Below are 22,266 nucleotides of genomic sequence, written 5' to 3' on the forward strand. Positions count from 1 at the left end.
ACTCAATATGCACCAGGAACTTATTGCTACTTTTTAAAGATATACTTACGTACATGCAGTCTTTTATTTTTCATTGCAATGCCCTCTAAAACATTTCAAGTATCCTCAAAATATTTTGCCACAAGTAGAGATGCAGATCAGAGTATCATAGCTTCTAGGTGGTGGGGCAAACAATTGAGACATAATATGTAGTGTCAAAAGAAAGCTTAGCTTTCAGTGAAGTTCCCTCATTTTTCCAAGGAGAAAATTTGTGAAATAAATAACATAAAAAGTGAAATAAAATATCAGAAGAACTTAAGGTGTAACAAGATTGTCTACAATCAATCTTGGATGCACAATTCTTCATGGTGTTGATGTCTGCATCCATTGGGTGCTCTCTGTCTGATACATAGCTTTATTGTTCATTACATTCACTTATACTTCCAACCAACATTTATGAGGGTCTATTCTGTGCTAGATACTATTCTAGGCATTGGGGATACAATGGTGAGGAAAACGGGAAATATTCCTTATCATTCTAGTTAGGGTTGCGTAGTTAGTAATGCCATTGTCAAGTTTTTAAAAATGGGATTTGTTCAGTTTGTTGTTGTTATCAGAGTTTTGAATAATTATTAACACTTTCTTCAGGAACTATTTCGAAATCCTTTTTCCTCAGTTACATTTATTGCATTTCTTTAAGATTTTATCATGTTATATTTCTTGATTATTTTCTTTTCTTTTCTGCCATAAAAGCTTTTAAAATAGATGATTTATTTAATCAAATCATAAACTGTTCCAGTTTTTATCATGACTGGAACAGTATCCCAGTTACAGCACAATGAGTTTGTTTAGTATGCAAAAGTTATTTTTTTAATCTCTAAATCTTTAATCTACCTGAATTATGTGTGTTTGTATATGCAGATGTACTCATATCGTTAACATTCAATTATGTACACAGATATACATGTGTTTTGGCAAATATATCTTTAAGTATGACACTTATTCTATTCTGGAATAAGACTTATCACTGATGGCATGTGATTTTGGTTCTAATTTCATTTTATTCACTGCTCTGTTGTTAAACTTCAGTTGGCAATATTTGTGCCTTGGATAAATGTCATTGGCTACAATACTGCCACTGCGCAAAGCTGTCGTTAAGTTCCAAATAAGTCACTTTATATCTGCTTCTTCCTCTGTGAAATGAGTTCATTTGATAAAATTATATCTAATGAATCTAAAAATTTACTAGATAAGAACTGAATCTTTTTGGAGAGTTTTGCCCCAATTCTGACAGTTTGCTGTATGCTGTGTATGGCTCTGTTTGCTGCAAGAACCTTAAAATCCATAGTCTTCTGCTGGTAAAATTCATTCTCACATCTGCATCTAGAGAGAAAACTAATGTGCACATTACCTATTATTACAAGTAATTTCGTGAACTTTTCACTATGTGCTTTCTGGGTGGAAAGTTCGCGAACTTAATTATCCGACCTTTCATGTCATTAATTTCTTAGATAATACATTATTTTGTCTGTGTGGAGTATCTGACCTCATATTCCCAACTAAGGGTGACACCAATTCCAAATTCACACACTGCAGGATGCCTAGCTTCTTAACACTCGTAACTTGAATATATGATTCATTTGAGAAATTGTTTCATTCCTCTGGTTATTGCTACAAGGAAATTGTGTTCTTCATGTGTTATGTTTCTTGGGAGTCATGTGCAAGATTTCATGGGAAAGAAAAGAAAATTATATCGAGAAAAAAAGAGTGATGGGAGAGGTAAAATAAGAGAAATGGAGGTGAGAGGACAAGAATCCCTATGAGACAAGAGGATATCTTCCCTTTTCATAGCTTTCAGGTTTAGGTGAAGTATGTCTGCTTAATTTAATTTCTTTAGATTCCATAAAGTCTTTCTGTATCCTTCCTCACTTTCTATAAATTTCCTTATATGAATGCTAGAGACTTAATTGTTTTCTCTCTAAATTCTATGTTGAAGTCCTGTCCCCTATTGTGATGGTATTTGGAGACAGGGCCTCTCTGAGATGATTAGGTTTTAATGAAGTCATAGGTGGAGTCCTCTTGATGGGTTTAGTGCCTTTGTAAGAGGAGATCAAAGGGATCTTGGTCCCTCTCTTTCCTCATCATGAGAGCACACAGTGAGAAGATGGCCTTTAGCAAGCCACCAAAGAAAGTCATCACCAGGAATCAAACCTGCCGTCACCTTCATCTTAGACTTCCCAGCCTCCAGAACTCAGAGAAATTAATTTTTATTGTTAAGCTACTCAGTTTATATGTATTTTTTCTTTTTAATGGAAGCCCAGATAAGTCAGATTTACCCCACTGTGAGTACCACAATCTGTATTAGATGCAGATGTGAGAGAGATTATAAGGAATTCACTCACACAGTTATAGAGACTGAGACATCCCAAGATTTACGGTGAACAAGCTGGAGACTCTGAATTGTTGATATAGTTCCAGTCTGAGTCTGAAAGCAGAAGACACATCACAACTCAAAGAGTGCCAGCCAGAGAGCATGAATTCTTCCATACTCACCCTTTTATGTTTTCTATGGCCTGCTGTGATTGGATGAGATCACTCACATTGGAGAGAGCAATCTGTATTGATTCAAATATTAATTTCATCAAAAATACCCTCACAGACATACACAGAGTTTATGTTTAACCAAATATCTAGATACCTGATGGTCCAGTCAAGTTGGCACATAAATTTAGCCATCATAATGAACTAGTTGCATAAAGGTTTTTCCCTTGCAAAACGAAACAACTGTGAATAAATGTGTTTTGTTTTGTTTTTTTTACAATTCCTGGTTTATAAAATCTTTTGCCTGAAAATTTGTTCCATTTTCCTTATTCTCAGTTATTCCAATTAAATATTTGAAAAGAGGACACCAAATTTTATCAAGCCATGATCCTGGACTTTCAGCTTCCAGAAGTGTGAAAAATAAATGTCTGCTGTTTATAAGCCACCCAATGTATGATATTATTTTATAGCAGCTCAAACAAACTAAGGCAAGGACCTAACACACTCTTTTTTACATGCAAAACAATCCTGAGACAAGGGGAAAAACAATTTAGCCACTTTCCCCAGAATATACTTGCTCCCAGAAGGTAAGATAGTGAAACAAACAAACTTCTCAAAACTAGCAGCTTAATCTCTTGACAGTTCTTGCCTCACTGAATTTACTAATTCAAAACTCTTAATGACTTAAACTCTTATGCTCAACCAGTCCCCCAATTTGCAAAACACTCCCTGGTCTTAAAACCCAACAAATATCTTTCCCCATTTTCTCCAGTATGAGCCAAGACTAAGACTGTCCTTTCTTTCTGTAGGTCTTATAAATTTAGCTTTGCTTATTCCAACAGGTTTGTAAGTGAGTTTTAGAGAAACTCACTTAAGTTTCTCTAAACTTGAGAAGTTTAATATTTGAAGTTTGAGTTTTAGAAGTTTGATATTTGCCAGTAGTTCTGAAGAGATAGAGAATAATATCAGGAGAAAAGACTTAAAATAGAATAGAAAGAAGGAAGGGAATTCTGTCCATTTTAAAAGCATTATCATGTAAACAAAAGAAAACTGAATTTCTAAATATAAGCAAGACAAAGAGATGACGTATTTGAGTATCATTAACCATGCCATAACCTTAAGGTGGTGAATATTTTGTTTGCTGAGGACAGAGCAACGCATGTATGGTTACTATCCATTTTAATCTTTCAGTACATCTTCTATTTCTTCAAAATTAAACTTTTAAAAGAATTCTGGTAATGGGTTACAAGCTAGAATTTATGAGGGAGTTGTTTTCAATTTCCATCTTTTTTTCTCTTGGTATTTTTGTGAAACATTGAGAAAGAGCCCCACTCAGGGCTTCTGGATGCCATTTAAAATCATCAATACAATCAGGTACTGATGTTTTTGCACAAAAAGAGGTCTCTTCTCAAAACTAGGAAATTTACATTTATCATATCACCATTCAATCTAGAGCCACAAGGAAAATCATAGTAATACACAAATCTTTCAAAATAACCAAAAACAAACAAACATATGGCTTATCAAAAGCATGAGAGTCTTGAAATTAAACAAGTGATCTTCTTGATCCTTAAAACACCATCTGTGACTCAAGTGCAAATGAGAGTAAGGTGATTTCTATTAGTAAATTAGGAACACAAAATCGAACAGATATTCTAAAATAAACTGAAAAAATAAACACAACAAAAAAAAAAAACAGATTTCTTTTTAGAAGGAAGACATGAGTCAGAAGAAGAAAAAAAGCAGAAAATTGTAAGGGTAGCTGTAACTCGAAAAATATTGGCTAAGGTTGTTTAAAGAATCCGTTCTAGCTAATTCATGTGAGTTGAAATATGTTGCATATACATATTTACCCTTTTTATTTTATTTATTTATTTATTTATTTTTTTTAGATCTTTTTGTCACAGCTGATTTCACAATTTATCTTTTTTTCTCATTTTACTTTTTCTTGGGCAATTTTTTTTTTTTTTTTAGTCTTCTCAAACAGCTTGCTTTCCAAATAGCTATTAACATAATTAGAGGATTTAAAATTCAAAGTTTTATTTTGGTCATAGGATTCAAGGATTTGGGTCTATATCAAATGGGTCCTCAATTCAAGTGTGTGAACCAAAATGCAGGAAATCACTGCCCACAGAAAGAGATTTTAAGTTTGGTGTTCTTAGGACCAATGAATAAACCCATCAATGAATAACAAAAACTAGTTTTATGGCATCTAGTATTTATTGAATAATTTTGTCTCATTTGGGTTTTAAAATATTCAAAAAAGTGCAGCAGCTATAATATGCTGAGTAATGCATGTTAAATTTTATAAATATTATATAATTTTAATAGTCTAAAATACTGCAATTTGTTTACTACACTTCTATTTTACAGATGAGAAAAGTAAAGATATAAATACCAAGTATTTTGTTCAAGTTCACTTACCAAGTAGGTGACAATTCAAACCCACATCTGTTTGATTTCACAGCTATAAACTTTTCACTGAGCCAGGTTGCCATAAAACTTTTACAAAACACTTTTAGAACATTTTTTGGTTTTGATCTTTGAAACATCTGTATTAAGAACTTGATTTTAGTTGCTGACAAAATTTTGACATGCAGATGCAAATAAAGAAAAGATGATGTATGATATTTTTGTTGTCTTTCTCTCAGAACCTGGACGGTATTTCCCTTCTGTTTTGGGGGAAATTTCAAACATAGAGTATTTTATATTGCTGGAAACAAACTCTCTTTTATAGTTTCCTCTAATTATCACCTGAAATTATAGCCCATGACGGCACAGAATCTGTTAGTCCTCCTCTCTCTCTGAATATACTTACCCATAAGCCATTCTACATTCACCACCTCACAACCATATGGAACATATGGAGTTGCTCAGTCTTTTATTGAGCTCTAGATTGAGAAGCCTCATGGGACTGAACAGCCACAGAAAGAGAAATGGATTAGTAGTAATAATACTAAGATTGGACTAGAAAGGCTGATTCAGCAGCTATCAGAACCATAATTTCACATCCTACCATGCCAGCAGCGAGGGAACTAATTACACAGCAGACACTACAGACCTCAGGTACATTTTTCATTTCACCTCAGTTAAAGTCAAGTCTTCTGAAGAATTTGCTATATAAAGCAATGTGTTTGCTGCCAAGGTGCACTAAAATATACATGATGAAAATGTGATAACAGACATTCCATGTAATAAAAATTCCCAAAGCTATGAAATCACTCGTTTCTTTCCCATTAATAAGGGGACTCATTCTCAAACTGTGATTACATCATTCTTGTTCATTGTAATGCTTTATGGTGCATCGTGGGCAGGTAATTGTGCTTTTCAATGAGACTTATTTTCTTAATTTTGGCGTGTAGAAAACTGTCAAGTTCATATTGTATAATGCAGTTTGGGCTATTTTTAATTATTTAAAAGGAAATAGTTTACCCCAAATATCTAAAATGATAGCACTAATGACTATCAAATTAATATTCTCATTCTTTAAGTGTTATGGTAATAATGTGAATTCAGTCTTTACATCTTTTTCTTTTTTTTCCATTTTAAGGATTTTTTTGTTTGAATCATTGGTCAATGTCAGGTATTCATTGAATATACACTATATTCAGAGGTCTAAAATAGCTAATACCAGGGGTGATATTTTTTAAGTGACTGTCATGTCTTCTGAAGATGTTGATAATATATTGGACGATAGTGTACAAAGCAATGAAATGATAAGAACAAATGTGTCAAATATGAAGTTATTATTGTGTTCACAGTAGTCTAAATGGAGGTAAACAAATTGATATTTGGGTTCCTTTAACATGGATTCCTGTTTATTCCCCCTTTCTTCTCCTTATAAACACCTTTTCATCTAGGTAAATTCTTAATTTCATGTCAGTGGTTCATCTATCATCAGAATCTTAAGGATGTCTTTAGTCCCGCGATCCTATCTATTTTCACAAAGCCTTGATCCTCTACCCTTTTCCTCTCCAGAAGTTACTTTAAATGATAGCCAGTTTTTTTTTTTTTAAATATCTTTCACTAATGACCATTGTAAAAGACATCAATATCCAACTACCTGCTGGATAATCATTAATTAAATAAATGTTTTTTATCATATTTTATAGCACAAACTAAATACTATAGAATTATAAGTATGTAAAAGTCAGATATGATTTCTGCCTTTATAGAAATTATATTCTAGCTGATATTGCCACCAGTGTAAAACTTATACATCTCAAACAAATATCTAAAACTTATTAATTTATTGTGGAAGAGCCCAGCTAGTGATTCACTAACCATTTCTTGTTTTTATGTGGCACAAATAACAAATCTACACTTCTCAGCCTCCTTTGCCTTTAAGTATAGCCCTGTGGCAGAGTGGCCATATTACTGAGTCCAGGCTTTAGAATGTGAGTAGAAGTGATGTGTGCCATGTGTAGCATAGCCCATGTATGTCACCTCCCCCGCCTCCAGTGAAAACCATTATCCCTATGAAATGGTAGAACCTTAATAGGAAAGTAACCAGAGATCCTGGATCTCTGCTCAGAAAAGACAAACTGCTGACCTTTTGCTCTTTATGTGAGTGGAAAATACACTTCTGACTTAACTTAACAGAAATTGCAGGGCTTATGTTTTATTGCTCAGATGTCATTTTAACTGATATAGAAATACATGAGATGAGGCTATGAAAATAACTTCTGAAATATGTGGCATTGGCTTCATAATAGAGTAGGAGATAGCAGGAAATATATTGGAAGGTGAAGAGATGGAAAACCATCATATTCATGATACAGCATTTATTAAAACCGTTACCTGTCATGATTTAGAAGATAGCACAAGGGCCTATAGCTTTAACAGATGTAGTTGCTGTGATCATGGATATTAGCTTTTACTTTCACTTTTATACATATTTTAGAAGAAATCGTATACAGTTGACCATTGAACAAGATGGGGATTAAGGGTGCTGATCCCCACCTGAACAGCAGAAAATCTGCTTAGAACTTTTGACTTCAAAAAACTTAACTACTAATAGCCTACTATTGACCCAAAGCCTTAACGAATAACATACATATTTATTAGCAAATACTGAGTACGTTATATAGATTACATACCATATTCTTACAATAAAGTAGAGAAAAAATGTTATTTAAAAAAATCATAAGAAAGAGAAAATACATCTACAGTACTTATTGAAAAAAGTCCACATATAAGTGGGCACATGCAGTTCATACCTGTCTCATTCAAGGGTCAACTGTATCAAAACATCCATGATTGGACAATATAAAGACAGAAGAAAAGAAAGAATAGAATTCAGAAATTTTGGAAGCTGGAAGAGAAAAGAACTATATATCACATGGTAACTTAGGACTTCGAGCTGGAGGCAATGACTGCATTGGACTTTGTTTTAACAACATTGGGGCATGTTTTTAATACATGAGAAGAAGAGTGAAATCAATATTTGATGGCCGGAGTCGGGGAGTGGGGGTAGTGGTGGTGGTGGAAATGTTTCCTAGGGCAGGAGGTGCCATTATATGGAAGATATTTGAAATCTCAATCACTACTTGGAAAGTAGAAACACCCAATTTGAAATTAAATGATGATAACCTTCCATTATCATTTTAAAAATTGTTTTGTTATATAAAACACAAACATTATACATTTATCTCTCCTTCCCACACCATTGCCCTCACCTCCCCAAATGTGTATGTATATGTGTATGTGTGCATTTTTCTGTGTGTTTATCTATTTATCTATATCATCTTTTTTTTTACTTAGCTATCTAATCAACTGTACTTACATATGTATTCTATTAAAATCTATACTTCCCATATAATAATTCTTAATCAGATTCTATAGCTCCTTATTTACTTTTTATTAAGAACAAAGGTCTCATTTTCTGGTTTTGTTTGGTTGGTTTTTCAGAGTAAGTCATATTTATTTTAAAAACTATCCACCTCTCCCACTATCTCAGGATAGCAAGGTAGTTTGGAATAAGTTGATTTTGGGGAATGGCAGGAAGTACCTGTTGCTACACAGCTTTCCTTATCTGTTCTGCTCCCTACCACTCTATAGTGGCAAAGAAGTAGAAGGAAGCCCACCACTCTTCATTAACACTGAACTTGTGTACCTTTGTGAACTGCCTTCATCTTCTTTCTGATGTACAACTTTCATGTTTCCCCAAAAATAAGACCTGGCCAGACCATCAGCTCTAATGTGTCTTTTGGAGCAAAAATTAATATGAGACCTGGTCTTATTTCACTATAAGACTGGATATAATATAATATAATATAATATAATATAATATAATATAATATAATATAATATAATATAATATAACATAACATAACATAACATAACATAACATAATATAATATAATATAATATAATATAATATAATATAATATAATATAATATAATATAATATAATATAATATAATATAATATAAATAATATAATATAACATAACATAACATAACATAACATAACATAATATAATATAATATAATATAATATAATTAATATAATATAATAATACTGGGTCTTATATTACTTTTTGCTCCAAAAAACGCATTAGAGCTGATTGTCTGGCTAAGTCTTATTTTCAGGGAAACATGGTAGTACCAGCATTCTGCATTTTTTTAAATGTGTGTTCTTTATCATCAGGTGCTAGTAAGATTATAAAAACATGAAGAATTAATAATGACAGAAGTAGTAGTCACGAGATATCCTATACTAACAACTTCCTAAATTCTAAGAACTGTTGTAAGTTCTTGCTGTGTTAAATATTATTTAATCATTCCTATAAAATGATTATTATTTCCCCCCATTTTACAAATAAGAAAACCAAGAGCCTGAAAGAGTTCTCACAAAACTGATCAAGGAAAATGAAACATTTTAGAAACCCGGTATCAGAAATAAAATAGAAGGTACCATCTAAGAGGCTTTAGATCAGGGGTGTCCAAACTGCGGCCTACGGGCCAACTGCGGCCCGCAATCCATTTTTCATTGGCCCGCAGCAAATTCCAAAAATATATTTAGTTTAGTTAAATAAACCAGGTGAGGCAATGCGCACTTCACCTCAAGGGTGTGGGCGGCCCGGCTGTTTGTGTATTTTACCTCATATGGCCCTTGGTGAAAAACGTTGAAAAAAGTTTGGACACTCCTGCTTTAGATGTTAAAAAGAAGATAAAGCAGTATTATGTTTTAAAACATTATGCCAATAAATTTGAAATATTTAAATTAAATGAACAAAGTCTATGTAACAAACCTGGCATAAATAGTAGTATTCAGTTTCAACATACTTAGAGATAATAGCGTGGTTTGATATTTGATTAAAAATATTCCATGAAGAAAAATCCAAGCCAAAATGACTTTATTGATAAATTTTTACCAAACATCTAAAGAGGAACAAATTCTAGTATTACATAAACGCTTCCAGAGAAAAGAAAAGTGTTTATACTGCACCTCATTTCAGAAGACTACCATAATTTTTGGGGGAAAATATAACAAGAAAAAATAATTAGCTGTCAATATCATTAAGGAAAATAGATGCAAAAATCCTTTAAAAATTAGCAAATCAAATACAGAATTATGTTAAAATAATAAAATGAGGCATTATATAGTTAGCAAGAAAAAGTTAGTTAATAAAACAAAGTGTGTACATGCTCATAAAGGGGGGTCCAAAGTGCCAAAAAATAATGTATAAATTTGGTTTAAAATACGAACACCCAAACAATTTGCCCATTAACAAAATGAAAGAAAGATATAAAATAAGATCAATTCAGTATCCTAATAATTACCTGTAAATTGGTCATTTTCTATAAATATTTTTAAATGAAAGAATGATTAAATAAATGAACAAAAAGTTGATAATCTGATGTCTTATTCTGTTTGGGCTGCTATAACAAAATTCCATAAACTGAGTGGCTTATAAACAACAAACATTTGGTTCTCATAGTTAGGGATGCTGGGAAGTCTAAGACCATGGCATCAGCAGATTCAACGTTTAAAGAGAGCGCCCACTTCTCATCGTGTCCTCCAGTGTCAGAAGGGGAAAGGGGGCATTATGAAATCTCTTTTATAAGGGCACTAATCTCATCATGAGGTCTCCATCTTCATGACCTATTTACATCCCGAAGACTGCACCTCCAAGTACCATCACATTGGAATTAGGGTTTCCAATGTAAGAATTTGGGGACGACACAATCTTTCAGGCCATAGTGATTGATAATCTGGAAAGAAGCAAGATGAGACTGAAAAGTCCCAGGTTTACAAATCCATTGAAAACGATGCTAAGATATATAATTTTGTTGTTCAAGAAGGTAGAATTACAGTTGTAGGAATCTTTCATTTGCAATGACCCAAGGGTTTCAGTGCATTTTGCCCTGCATACTCAGTGACAAACATGTGGGATTTAATGACTAAGGTACAATAGAATTTACTTTTATCTTCTCGTCCATATGTCCTGGCATGCATAGTGTATGCAAATGGGACAACATCCTCATCCAATACATTTTGTAGCTAATATAGTTGACTACTTACTAAATATGCTTTATGCTATTGTAGAGTAGCATACAAAGTAGACTTCTCTGCCCAAGAAATGTAAATGACTGATAAAAATATTTAAATATGAACTATAGTACCAATAAAGGCAAACAAAATGCTTCCAAGAAGTGCCAAGTAATAGCATTTCATTTTGATAATTTTCACTTAATGCTGAGGACATGGGCCTTAATTCATTCCAGGAAATGAAGTTAGTAAGAGGAGTTCAATTAACTGCTTCTTCTCAGAAATAAGTGCCAATAATTCCTAGTCTCCAAAGGCTAGTTCTCTAGCGTGGCATGGCCCTGGGGTTTTCTGGCAGCCTTAGGCAAGAAGTTTGTCCTTTTGAATTCTATGACACTTTCTTTTTATCATACTGTACACATTTCTGAAATCTTTCTTACAGAAAAGTGAATCTATTTTTAAAGGGCAAATAGCAATAATCAAGATTATTTTATTTGAAGAAGATACTGGAATTTTTTAAGATAAAATCTCTGCAAATGATCATACCTTGAAAGCTTGTGGCATTTACACAATAAAATATAAATTAATTGACTTTGTCCTTGGAGATTTGGGGATGCGGTGTGTAAAGAAAATACTGGTCAATTTGGTATAAGGATAACAGTAGGAACTAGATTTAGGCTCTAGTACTATGTTGCTATTAATTAGTTTATTATCCTTGTTTAAGAGAAAATAATAGGTCCAAAATGGCATCACTTGTGCTAAATCTCATGATACCAAACCTAGATTAAATCCCTGACCTGTTGCTTTTTCAACCAACCTCAGAAATTTAATGTTAATCAATTAGTCTGTAATTTTTTGGTCAACACCAAAGAAGTGGTCTGTCACATGGGGCCTTCCCCATAGATAGAAAGAAGAAGTAATCTGCGTGATAAAAACATTTGCTGGTCCCTTTTCTCCAAAAGAAGATATCCTGGTCTAACTTTTCTTTTTTTCTTTTTTTCTTTTTTTTTCTTTTCTTAATAGCTCCCTTGCTCTACCCTTCTTTCTGCAAAAAAACGTACATTTTGTACAACCCTTTGCAGCGCCCTTCTAATTACTGGATGGGATGATGCCCAATTCACGAATCACCTAATAAAGTCAATTAGATCTTCAAACTTACTAAGCTGAACTTTGTTTTTTAACATCATTAACTAGTCTTTATCTATTATGAGCTTCAAAATAATCAGTTCAACTTATTTATCCAGTCAATGAAAATGCATATGATCCTGTTAATCAAGTCGTGTCATCTCTGCTCAAATCCCTTCAATGGTTCCTCATAAATTCCAGTTTTGAAAATGAGAACACCTGTTGTTCTCTTGCGTACTGTGTTCCAGCTTCTGTGTTCTTACTGCTAATCCTAGATTACCCCACCAAGTCACACCACCATGGCCACTGACTGCACACACTTGGCTACGTCTGGAATACTCTCTCCCTGTCCACCTGAAAAGTTTCCTTTTTTTCTTTTTGGCTTGCTCACTACCCATTTTTAGGTTTTTATTCAAACCATTCTTTTTTTCAGGGAAACCTTTACTTATGGCCCTATTTTAAAATGAACCTCTCCCCCAACATTCCTTATGCTCTTTCCTGCTGTATTTTTCTCTTTAGCATTTCCCATTATGCTAAATTTTTCTTTATGTCCCTTTAGCATTTCCCATTATGTCATATATATATATATATATATATATATATATATATATATATACACACACACACACACACACACACACACACATATGTATATATGTACATATATGTATATATGTATATATGTGTATATATAATGTGTGTGTATATATAATATATATATATATTTTTTTGTTTGTTTGTATTCTATCTCCCCTAACAGAACTTAAGGTCCACAATCCTAGGCTATTTTTTTTTTCTGTTTTATTGACTGTCATATCCCTTAAACCTAGGGCAGTTCCTAGCACAGAGATATTTGTTCACAAGATATTTGTTGAAAAACTGAAATAAATGCATACCTCTAGTGTGCCAGATAATGTATTATGCATTAGGAGTAAAGCAGTGAACCATATAGACAAAATGTGCATCATTTTGGAAGAAGATATTTGCAAAGAACACCTCCAATAAGCAGCTAATATTGAAAATATATTAAAGAACTAGTACAAGTCAACAACAACAACAAAAATTGAGAAATCCAATTAAAAATTGGCAGAGGACCTCAACAAGCACTTCTCCCAAGAAGACATAGAGATGACCAACAGATATATGAAAAAACGCTCAAGTTTACTAGCAATTAGGGAAATGCAAATCAAAACTACAACGAGATACCGCCTTACACCTGTTAGAAGGGCTATTATCAATGAGACAAGTAATAACAAGGGTGGGAGAGTCAGTGGAGAAGAAACCCTTGTACACTCATGGTGGGAATGTAAATTGGTATAGCCACTATGGAAAACTGTATGGAGGTTCCTCAAAAATATTAAGAATGGAATTAACATATGACCCAGCAATCCCTCCCCTGGGTATCTACCTCCAAATCCTGAAAACATTTATCCATAAAGATACATGTACCATATGTTCATTGCAACATCATTCACAGTGGCCAAGACATGGAAATAACCAAAGTTTCCCTCGATAGATGATTGGGTAAAGAAGTTGTGGTACATTTACACAGTGGAATATGACTCAGCCATAAGAAAAGAAGAAATACTGCCCTTGCGGCAACGTGGATAGATCTTGTGATTATGATGCTAAGCAAAATAAGTCAGAAAAAGTTGAAGAACCATGTAATTTCACTCATATATGGAATATAAAACTGAGAGCAACTAATGAACAAGACAAAGAAAGACAGAAACAAAAACTCATATACACAGACAACAGTTTAGTAGTTACCAGAGGGTAAGCAGGGAGGGGATTGGTAAACGGGGTCAAATATAAGGTCATGGAAGGAGAAATGACTCTGGGTGGTAAACACACAATGCAATATATAGATGATGTAGATTGTGCACTTGAAACATATATAATTTTACTAACCAGTCACCCCAATAAATTTAATAAAAAAGAATTGATAAGCAATGGTTTCTAGACTATGCAGAAGTAAAAAAAAAAAGACTACTAAGAATGATAATCTAGTACTATATTAGATTGGTGCAAAAATAATAGCGGTTTACAAGGTTAAAAATAATTGCAAAAACTGCAATTACATTTGCACCAACCTAATAAACATTATGACAGTGCTAACGTAAGGAAAAGCCTAATATGTTTACTAGGAATTTTAAAAGAAAATACCTTTAAAAAGTATATTTCAGAGTTTCAGCATATATTTATTTATTGTTTTTGGTTTTCTTTTTTTTCATTTTTAATTCACAGATCAGAATGTAATAATTTAATCATTTACTGATAGGAGGGTTGTGTTTCCAATTGCGTGTCTATTCTTCTTAGCTATGATATTTTGTGGTCTTTTAGTTTCAGAATCCTTATTCAGTAAATAGATACATAATAGTTCCTAGCTCTATCTCATGCATTTTTTAATGTGCATGAACTACACTAATTCCTGTATAGTTCTTAGCACTGCACCTGGAATAAATTAAGTAACTTTTGTTATTACTATTACTATTATTATTTCCTGTTTCTTATAGTTTACTGTATTGGAAAATAAATGTATTATCTGAGAATCCTGAAAATAGACCAACAACCAATACTGAGATAGTTTTTAGGCTCAGAGAAGCCAGAACAAACAGACCAATATTTTTTCTCTTCATTAAAAACGAAGACTTTAACTTATGTTGAAATGTATGTTAAACATCTATCCACAACTAATGTTTCAGTTAAGGTGAACTGAAGGAATATAGGCATAAGGTCTTTCTAACCTGTATAACTTTTGTAAATGTAAGCGATGTTTACTAATAAATATCACGAGGCTCTTGTACAAGCATTGTGATTAGTATTCAAGTTAGCAAACATCCTTTGCAGCATAATAAAGGGCTTTAGGTGTTAGTGTCTTTCTAAAAAAGCATTTATTTTATTTCCTAGGAGTAATTAACCAACATCCTAAAGTTACTTGAATTTGTATTATTAGTTATTTTAAGAGAAAGATCCACTTAAGAGTGAGTCCTTTTTATTAATGCAATAATCCCGTAATGTATTGTTGACTTGAAATGATATAATTTCTAATACCGAATTAATATTTTAGTTTTGTTAAATTTTATATTGCCTACTACTTTTGTCTTTTTAAATGTAAATTTTCATGGCCAAATATCTGTAAATAGATATATATCAGTATAACTTAGAATTCATGTTGGTGGAATATATTGGAGGAAAAAAATGTAAGTCTACTTGCTAAGTTAAAGTAATATGAACATTGGTGCAGTGAACATAAATGAACTCTTCAGGGAAGGTTTTTCTGACAGTAACGCTTACATGACTCATACTATCTCTTGATCCATGAAATGCTTTGCACACCATCAATTTGTTACTTGAGTTGTCCTAAGTGGAAAAGGTTGTCATTCACTCAGTGAAGTAAATTAAAGGCATGATAAATCATTTTTATTGGCTACATTATTAATATTTAATTATGTATGCAAATAGTATAGTTTTACTCAATTTTTACAGTAAAATACTATTTAATATTTAAATAGTCAATTATCTTAAAGCACTTAAAAAGACTAAAGAGATACTATATTTTGTCATATTTTGCCCTTAAAATTATAATGATTAAGTGAGATTTAAGAATCTAAAAAGCTGGGACTGGTCAGACCTTGAAAGAGAAGCAAATCTATTTTATTCTACTCTGCTTCTGTCTATTATATCATTAGTTATTCATGATTCTGTTCTCTCAGACATGGACTAATAATAATAATACAAATACCATAGAATCATATTCGACAGTTTACAAAGTACTTTCACATCTATTTGGCATAGGCTCTGACTTTTCTGGCTGGCCTTCATCAAGAATCGACTCAGAATGTAAGTTGCCAGGGCAGAGAGCAAGCAGTTCATCCAATTTTCCTCAAACTATATTAAAAGTGACCATGGAAAAAGTAACTGAGCATATAAACATTTTGAATCACCCAAAGCTCAGAATCTGCTTATTAAAGGACTCTAGCAGGCTATATGTAGTGAAAAACTGAACATGATTTTTGTTTCAGTAAATTAAATTTGGCTTTGACCATATTTATAGCTGAACTCTTTAGGAAAAAAATACAAACAAAACTTTTATCAGTTTGAATACTTTAGGAAAAGTGGTGTATGCTGTATTGCTTGAAATTATTGGTAAGATTAAAGAAATGTGTGAAATCATCCAGCTACATGCAGCAGGTTTCCCTTAGAAACCTGTTTATATTCGTATCATCACCCTTCTAGAATTTTATTGTAAATGCAAATTACTTTCTATCTTCCACCATAGATTATGAGCTATTTAATTATATAGGCAGTATATTCTTCTCTGTGTTCCTAGTGCAACAGCATTTAAATGATGCATTCACTCATTCTCCTATTAACTTCTTCATTCAACTGTTAACCAGTGAAGAGGTTCACGTTCTAATAAAGAACAAGAAACATTTCTTTGAGCAAAAGGAATGTAATCCGAGAGACACAGATTTAGGTACCACCGAAACTGCACACTCGAGAAGGATTATAAAGGCAGAAACCACAAAATGTAATTATTTTGTGCAAATGAAAGATCCTGTCTAGATGAACAGGGATTGGTTAAATCCAATATGCAAATGAGGGAGGCAAAAACTACAAGGAAGAAAGTGAAGTCCATTTGTGTCCATGCACCAGTTGTTATTTCAGGGTATTTATGACACCAGGATAATTGTGACTCCAGATTGTTTATGGTTTGGCGTTGAGTTATTTAACAACAGGTTTAGTAACTTCATAACAGGTCTGAGAACGGAGGCCCAAGACATGCATAGGCCCTACTTCCTTAATAGCTTCCTGATGCTATCGTAAGTGACTCTTAGCCATGTTTATTCCATTTTATTTTCTCCATTATCACAACTAATAGGTGACCATCTTCTGTGTGTATGATAGAGCATATCTCATAGTGTTAGCATTACTCAGACTTAGATTCAAATTCTGTCTCTGTCAAGTAGTAATTTTGTGACTTTTGAGATATCACATTATCTACAAATGTTAGTTTTGAATATTAAATCACATTGTTGTGACAATTAAATAGTGTGTAAAACTCCACAATTGCAAACTAAGTATATCTAAAATAATGGGTTAAATAGTGTGGGTTAGTTTGTAGCAATAAAAATCCAGTGAGAACTAAAATTAATAAATTGAGGCAATGGATTAATCAGTTAACTTTAGATAAATTATGCTGCACTGAAAAATGGTTAGAATCTTAGAGGATTATAACCATAAAAGTTTAATTCACTCATGTCATATGACCCTGTGGGAAAGCTAGTTTTGCTCCATATATTTATTCTTCATTCCAAGATCTAGGCTAAAGGAGTAAACCCTATCAGAACAGTGCCCACTACACTGCATAAGGAAAGAACACAGGATAAAAATCAATATCTTAAATTCGGTATCTGTCACTTCCTTTCGTATTTCATTGGCCAAAATTAATTACAACAAGCCTGATTTCATCAAGGCACTCAAATGGGGGGAAATAATACAACCTATTACAAGAAGTGATGGGTATGTGGTGGATGGGGGGAGTTTGGGAAATGAAATGATAGTTAGGGTCCTCCAGATGACAGGGCTGTCTGTTGGATGACACTAATTTACTGTAGCAGCAATCACCAGCTGGAGCTATACAAGCTGCCTAATCTTGGCAATTGGCTGAATAACTGAAATTCAGCAAAGGCATATAGGAGCCTTCAGATTTCACATCCTGGTTTTAGGCTCATGCAGTGTCTATTCTACTTTAAATATATTTCTGGAACACGTCTGTATTTCTGAATCCCTATTCCATTCCTTTGCTCAGATAAATGTCTTCAAAATGTTTTCAAATTTCATTTGTTACCTCTCCCTCCTAAAACAGGGGATCTCTAAATATTTTTTCAGGAGTTAATTTTACAGCCCCATTTTCTTTGTCTCAGGAAGAGACATTCTCTGAGGCACTGGGACATAAAGATGTGAGGAGGAGGGGTAGCCTTTAGACTCATAACAAAGTCAAGTGCTAGGACCTCTCTGGTCCTACAAGACTGACTTGAAATCCAATGTCATAGAGATGAAAATCTGTTGATTTAAAGACTTCTGAGCAAGGGAAGAGGTCAAAGCAAACAGATTTAGGAAGATAGAACTAACAATGATGTGTTAAGAGAACTGAGATGGGAGTCTGGAGGTGGTGATCTTAATATTACATACCTACCAGAGTTAGGAAAGACTTTAGATTTTTTCACTTAGTTGTGGCAACTAAAATTAAGATGAAAAATTCTCAAGAGACTATACCTGCCAAGACCAATTGCTATTTAGATTAATTTCTACATGCCATTTTTTTTGTTTGTTTGTCTGTTTTGTTTTTTACCATCATAAGATTAGTAGAGCGATAGAGACTTTAGAATGAGATTAGGGTCATATTATTATTATTATTATAATAACTAGTGTCATTTGTAAATGGTATTAATTACTGTCATGTAAATCTTTTTCAAATATATAAACTGTAACTGTTTCTTAAATAAATGAATTAACAAAAAAATCATTAATTAGTATAAGAACTTTAACAAAAAGTTACATAACTCACAATAAAGATATGTAAAAAGTGATGAACAAGAATGTTAAACCACATGCTATTGAGAATTGAAGTAGTGTTTATGCTACATAATTCTTGAGTTGTATTTCACATAAACTTTAAAAATGAGAAGGTTATTTATAAAGACAAATAATTATACAGTTAATGATATTACATATAAAAAGTCAGAAAAACAAAGCTTTTAATTATCTGAAATTTCAGGGATATGGAATCTTTGTCATTTTTCCTAAAAGATTTATCTCAATTCCCCATTCCATAAATAAAAAAAATATATCACATGCTTTTAGGAAATAACTCTGCATCACACTTGTAGCACAAAAATAAAGACAATTATTTTCACTTTTTCTTAAAGTACTAAAGGAAGAATAATCATTTCCATTACCAAAAACTTCAACAATGAAACCAGGCATATATTAGTATAAATATGGGGAAAAAAATAAATTGCATGAATTTGTTACCCAGCCAAAAATTATATAGAATTGTAGTTGAACATGCTTATTTTGAAAACAGTTCCAGAATGATGAATATTAATAATATCAATCAGCATGCATTTTCAAAACAGAAATCCAACTGTAAGTAAAAATCATAACTTTTTTTAAAGGTTGGAACTATTTCAATAGATACAAATTTTTTCATGAAAATTTAAACAGGATATTGTTTCAATGGAAAACTGATTTCCTAAGAAGCAGTAATAAGTATTCTCATAAAATTATGAACAGCTAAGATCATTCTTGGTATAACTTTCTAAAATATGAATATGTTGATTAATTTAAAAGGCAAAGAACTTGAATTAGTCTTCTCAACATCAGGAGCTATACTTACAGGCCAATTTAGTAATATAGTCAAACAAACCAAGCTTTGAATTTTGGACTTTGATTGGATGTTTCTCATTCACTCCTGCGAATATTTTATTGTCTACTTTCTTGTTAAATATTAGAAATTATAATTTTGATTGTCTTATATATTAACATTTTATAATTTTGCTATGAAGGTGGAAAATAGATGTCCCTTGAACAATGTTTTCAAATATTATACTTGTTTAATATGCCTTTATTTGGCATATTATGGTAATATTGATAAATTGGAAAAACTGCTGAAATAAACTACTATTGTCATATAGGTCGCAGGATAATAAGGTTGTTTCAATGTAGGTAATATTTTTTATCACGGAGTTGGCTATCTTTTCTAAATTATCTTAAGGGAAAGAAAGATTTAAAATATTTATATATGTATATATGTATATACATATATATGTATAGATAGAAAGACAGACAGACGGACGGATGGACGGACGGACAGACAGACAGGTAGATAGATACGGCTGTCATTCATGCAATAATGTCAAGCCAGTTTCTATTCCCGTTTCTGTTAAAGAAACTAGTGAAGTTGAATATATGCTAATGTTATTTCCATTAAAGAGGAAACGAGTCAGAACATTGAACTTAAATTCCTCCTTAGCTCTTTGACAACAATGGGTTTTATGAATATCAATTCAACCACTCTCAGTTTTGTTGTTGTTCTTTTTTTTTTTCAATGTAAAACCGGAGATACTAAAGCCTTTATTACATTATGCATGTAAGATAAATGAGGTAATGCATGTAAAACATTTACACAATGCATACCACATGCCCATCATTCAGGAAATGGCAATTATTGTAAATGAGCATGGTAGCTACCCTGAGAATATTAGAGGATTCACAGCTAGGCCTGCCTGATTCTAAACCCCATTTTCTCCACACTATAGAATACCGCCTCCTGATAACAAGTATCTCATCAATAAAGGAATCCTCTAAAAGAGGTTTGCTGACAGCAGTGATATTAAATTTGAAAATGAAACTTAGCTAGACTGCAAAGTTGAACATTGTCTTCCTAGTAATGGAATTTTTTATTTTTTTTTTAACTTTTTAATTTTTTTTTTACTAAAGGCCTATCTAGCCTGTTTCCTCTGCGGCCAAGCCAGGTGGGTTTGCTGGAGAACAGAAGTGCTGATGAGACAATGTGCTGACCCACTTTGTCTCCTCGCAGATGGTCCCAGCTGGCGTAGTGTGTACTTATTGTTCAAATAAGAACATATTTTTTTTTTTGACTTTTCATTATATCTCTCTGAGGAAATAAAAATATAAATGTTGTGTTATCTGCAGAGGGGGGAAAAAAGTTGGACCTGATATTTAAGAGTCAGATCCCACATGAACTTAAACCCTCACATTAAAATAGAGCTAATGGTTTATAACTGCAAATAAAAACCAGGTATCTGTCATCATTTTTTTTATTCTAATCTCTTTACAGTATAGACACCTGAAACTCTGAAGTATATCTTAAATGTATAAAACAAGAAAGAAAGCTCTTAAAATCTATGTGTAATACACAGTTTCAAAGAATATTTTGCAAGCAGAAAGAATGACAGAATTGTGGAACAGAGGCATAGGGAGAGAAGCTCTTTATCTTATTGACATTGATAATGTGCTAAAAACAAAAACAAAAACAAAAAACAAAAAACACAAAAACACATGGATTTCAGATACTGGAGGCCACGTTAGCTTAAAAGAGAAGAAAGGAGGGTAGTGCATTCCCACAGGGCTATTTTGAAGGAAGCGCTGGTGAGACTCAGTACTATTTCGATACTTATACTTCAGAACTTGACCAACAACTGAGTGCAAATTAATAGAATTTTAGAAATAAACGAAAACATGTTTAAACAGCAGTGATGAGAACCATGACGTGGTCAATTTTTATAACCTTTTTGTAAATTCTCAACGTCGCATAATGTAAAGAAAAGAACATGGCCTTGAGGATCTTTGAGAAAAGGGTTTGAATCTCAGCAATCCAACTGAGGTACTTTTAGGTATTTTAATCTCATCTGTGCACGTATTGAGAAGAGGTAAAGGAGAGAGACAAAGATGTGTAAATTGCAATTACAAAGATTGGTCATTTCAGCACAAATTTGACTGTAATATGGAAAGAAAAAGACAAGGTGTGCAATAAAATATACTTGGATCCAGGGGAAGGTGATACATTTGTCCCATTCATTTATATTTCGATGGTATAAAAAGGGAGAATATATTACCAACATTAATACTTTCAGAGAAACAATGCACAGAAATGAAGTACAAAGATCCATGTAAGGGATTAAAATTAGCAAAAGTTTTGGAGAAAAATCACAAAGAAGGAAATAAGGGTTAATTTAATATCATTGAGTTAGAGCCTCATTAGGTAAGCCATGCAACTGAAACAACATGAATGATTTTTTAATTCATTAATTATTTCACTCATCATTCAAAAGAAAAACAAAAAATACCCTCACTGGATACTCATCATATCTACAGCTTTGTAGACCAGACTTGGGTTGGAATACTTACCTTAGGCTTTGTCACTGCCTTATACTCAAATCTGTGGTCATGTAGTTTTAGGGAACTTGCATAAACACACCAATGCTTAATTTGTTTATTAGAAAAATAGGCATAATTACATTTCCTGGCAGGATTCTGTAAGCATTAGAAGTATTCCATGTAAAGGACCATTAATATCCATTGTGCAAGGATTGTGAT

This window comes from Rhinolophus sinicus, linkage group LG02, assembly GCF_036562045.2.
Source record: "Rhinolophus sinicus isolate RSC01 linkage group LG02, ASM3656204v1, whole genome shotgun sequence".
NCBI classification, from domain to species: domain Eukaryota; kingdom Metazoa; phylum Chordata; class Mammalia; order Chiroptera; family Rhinolophidae; genus Rhinolophus; species Rhinolophus sinicus.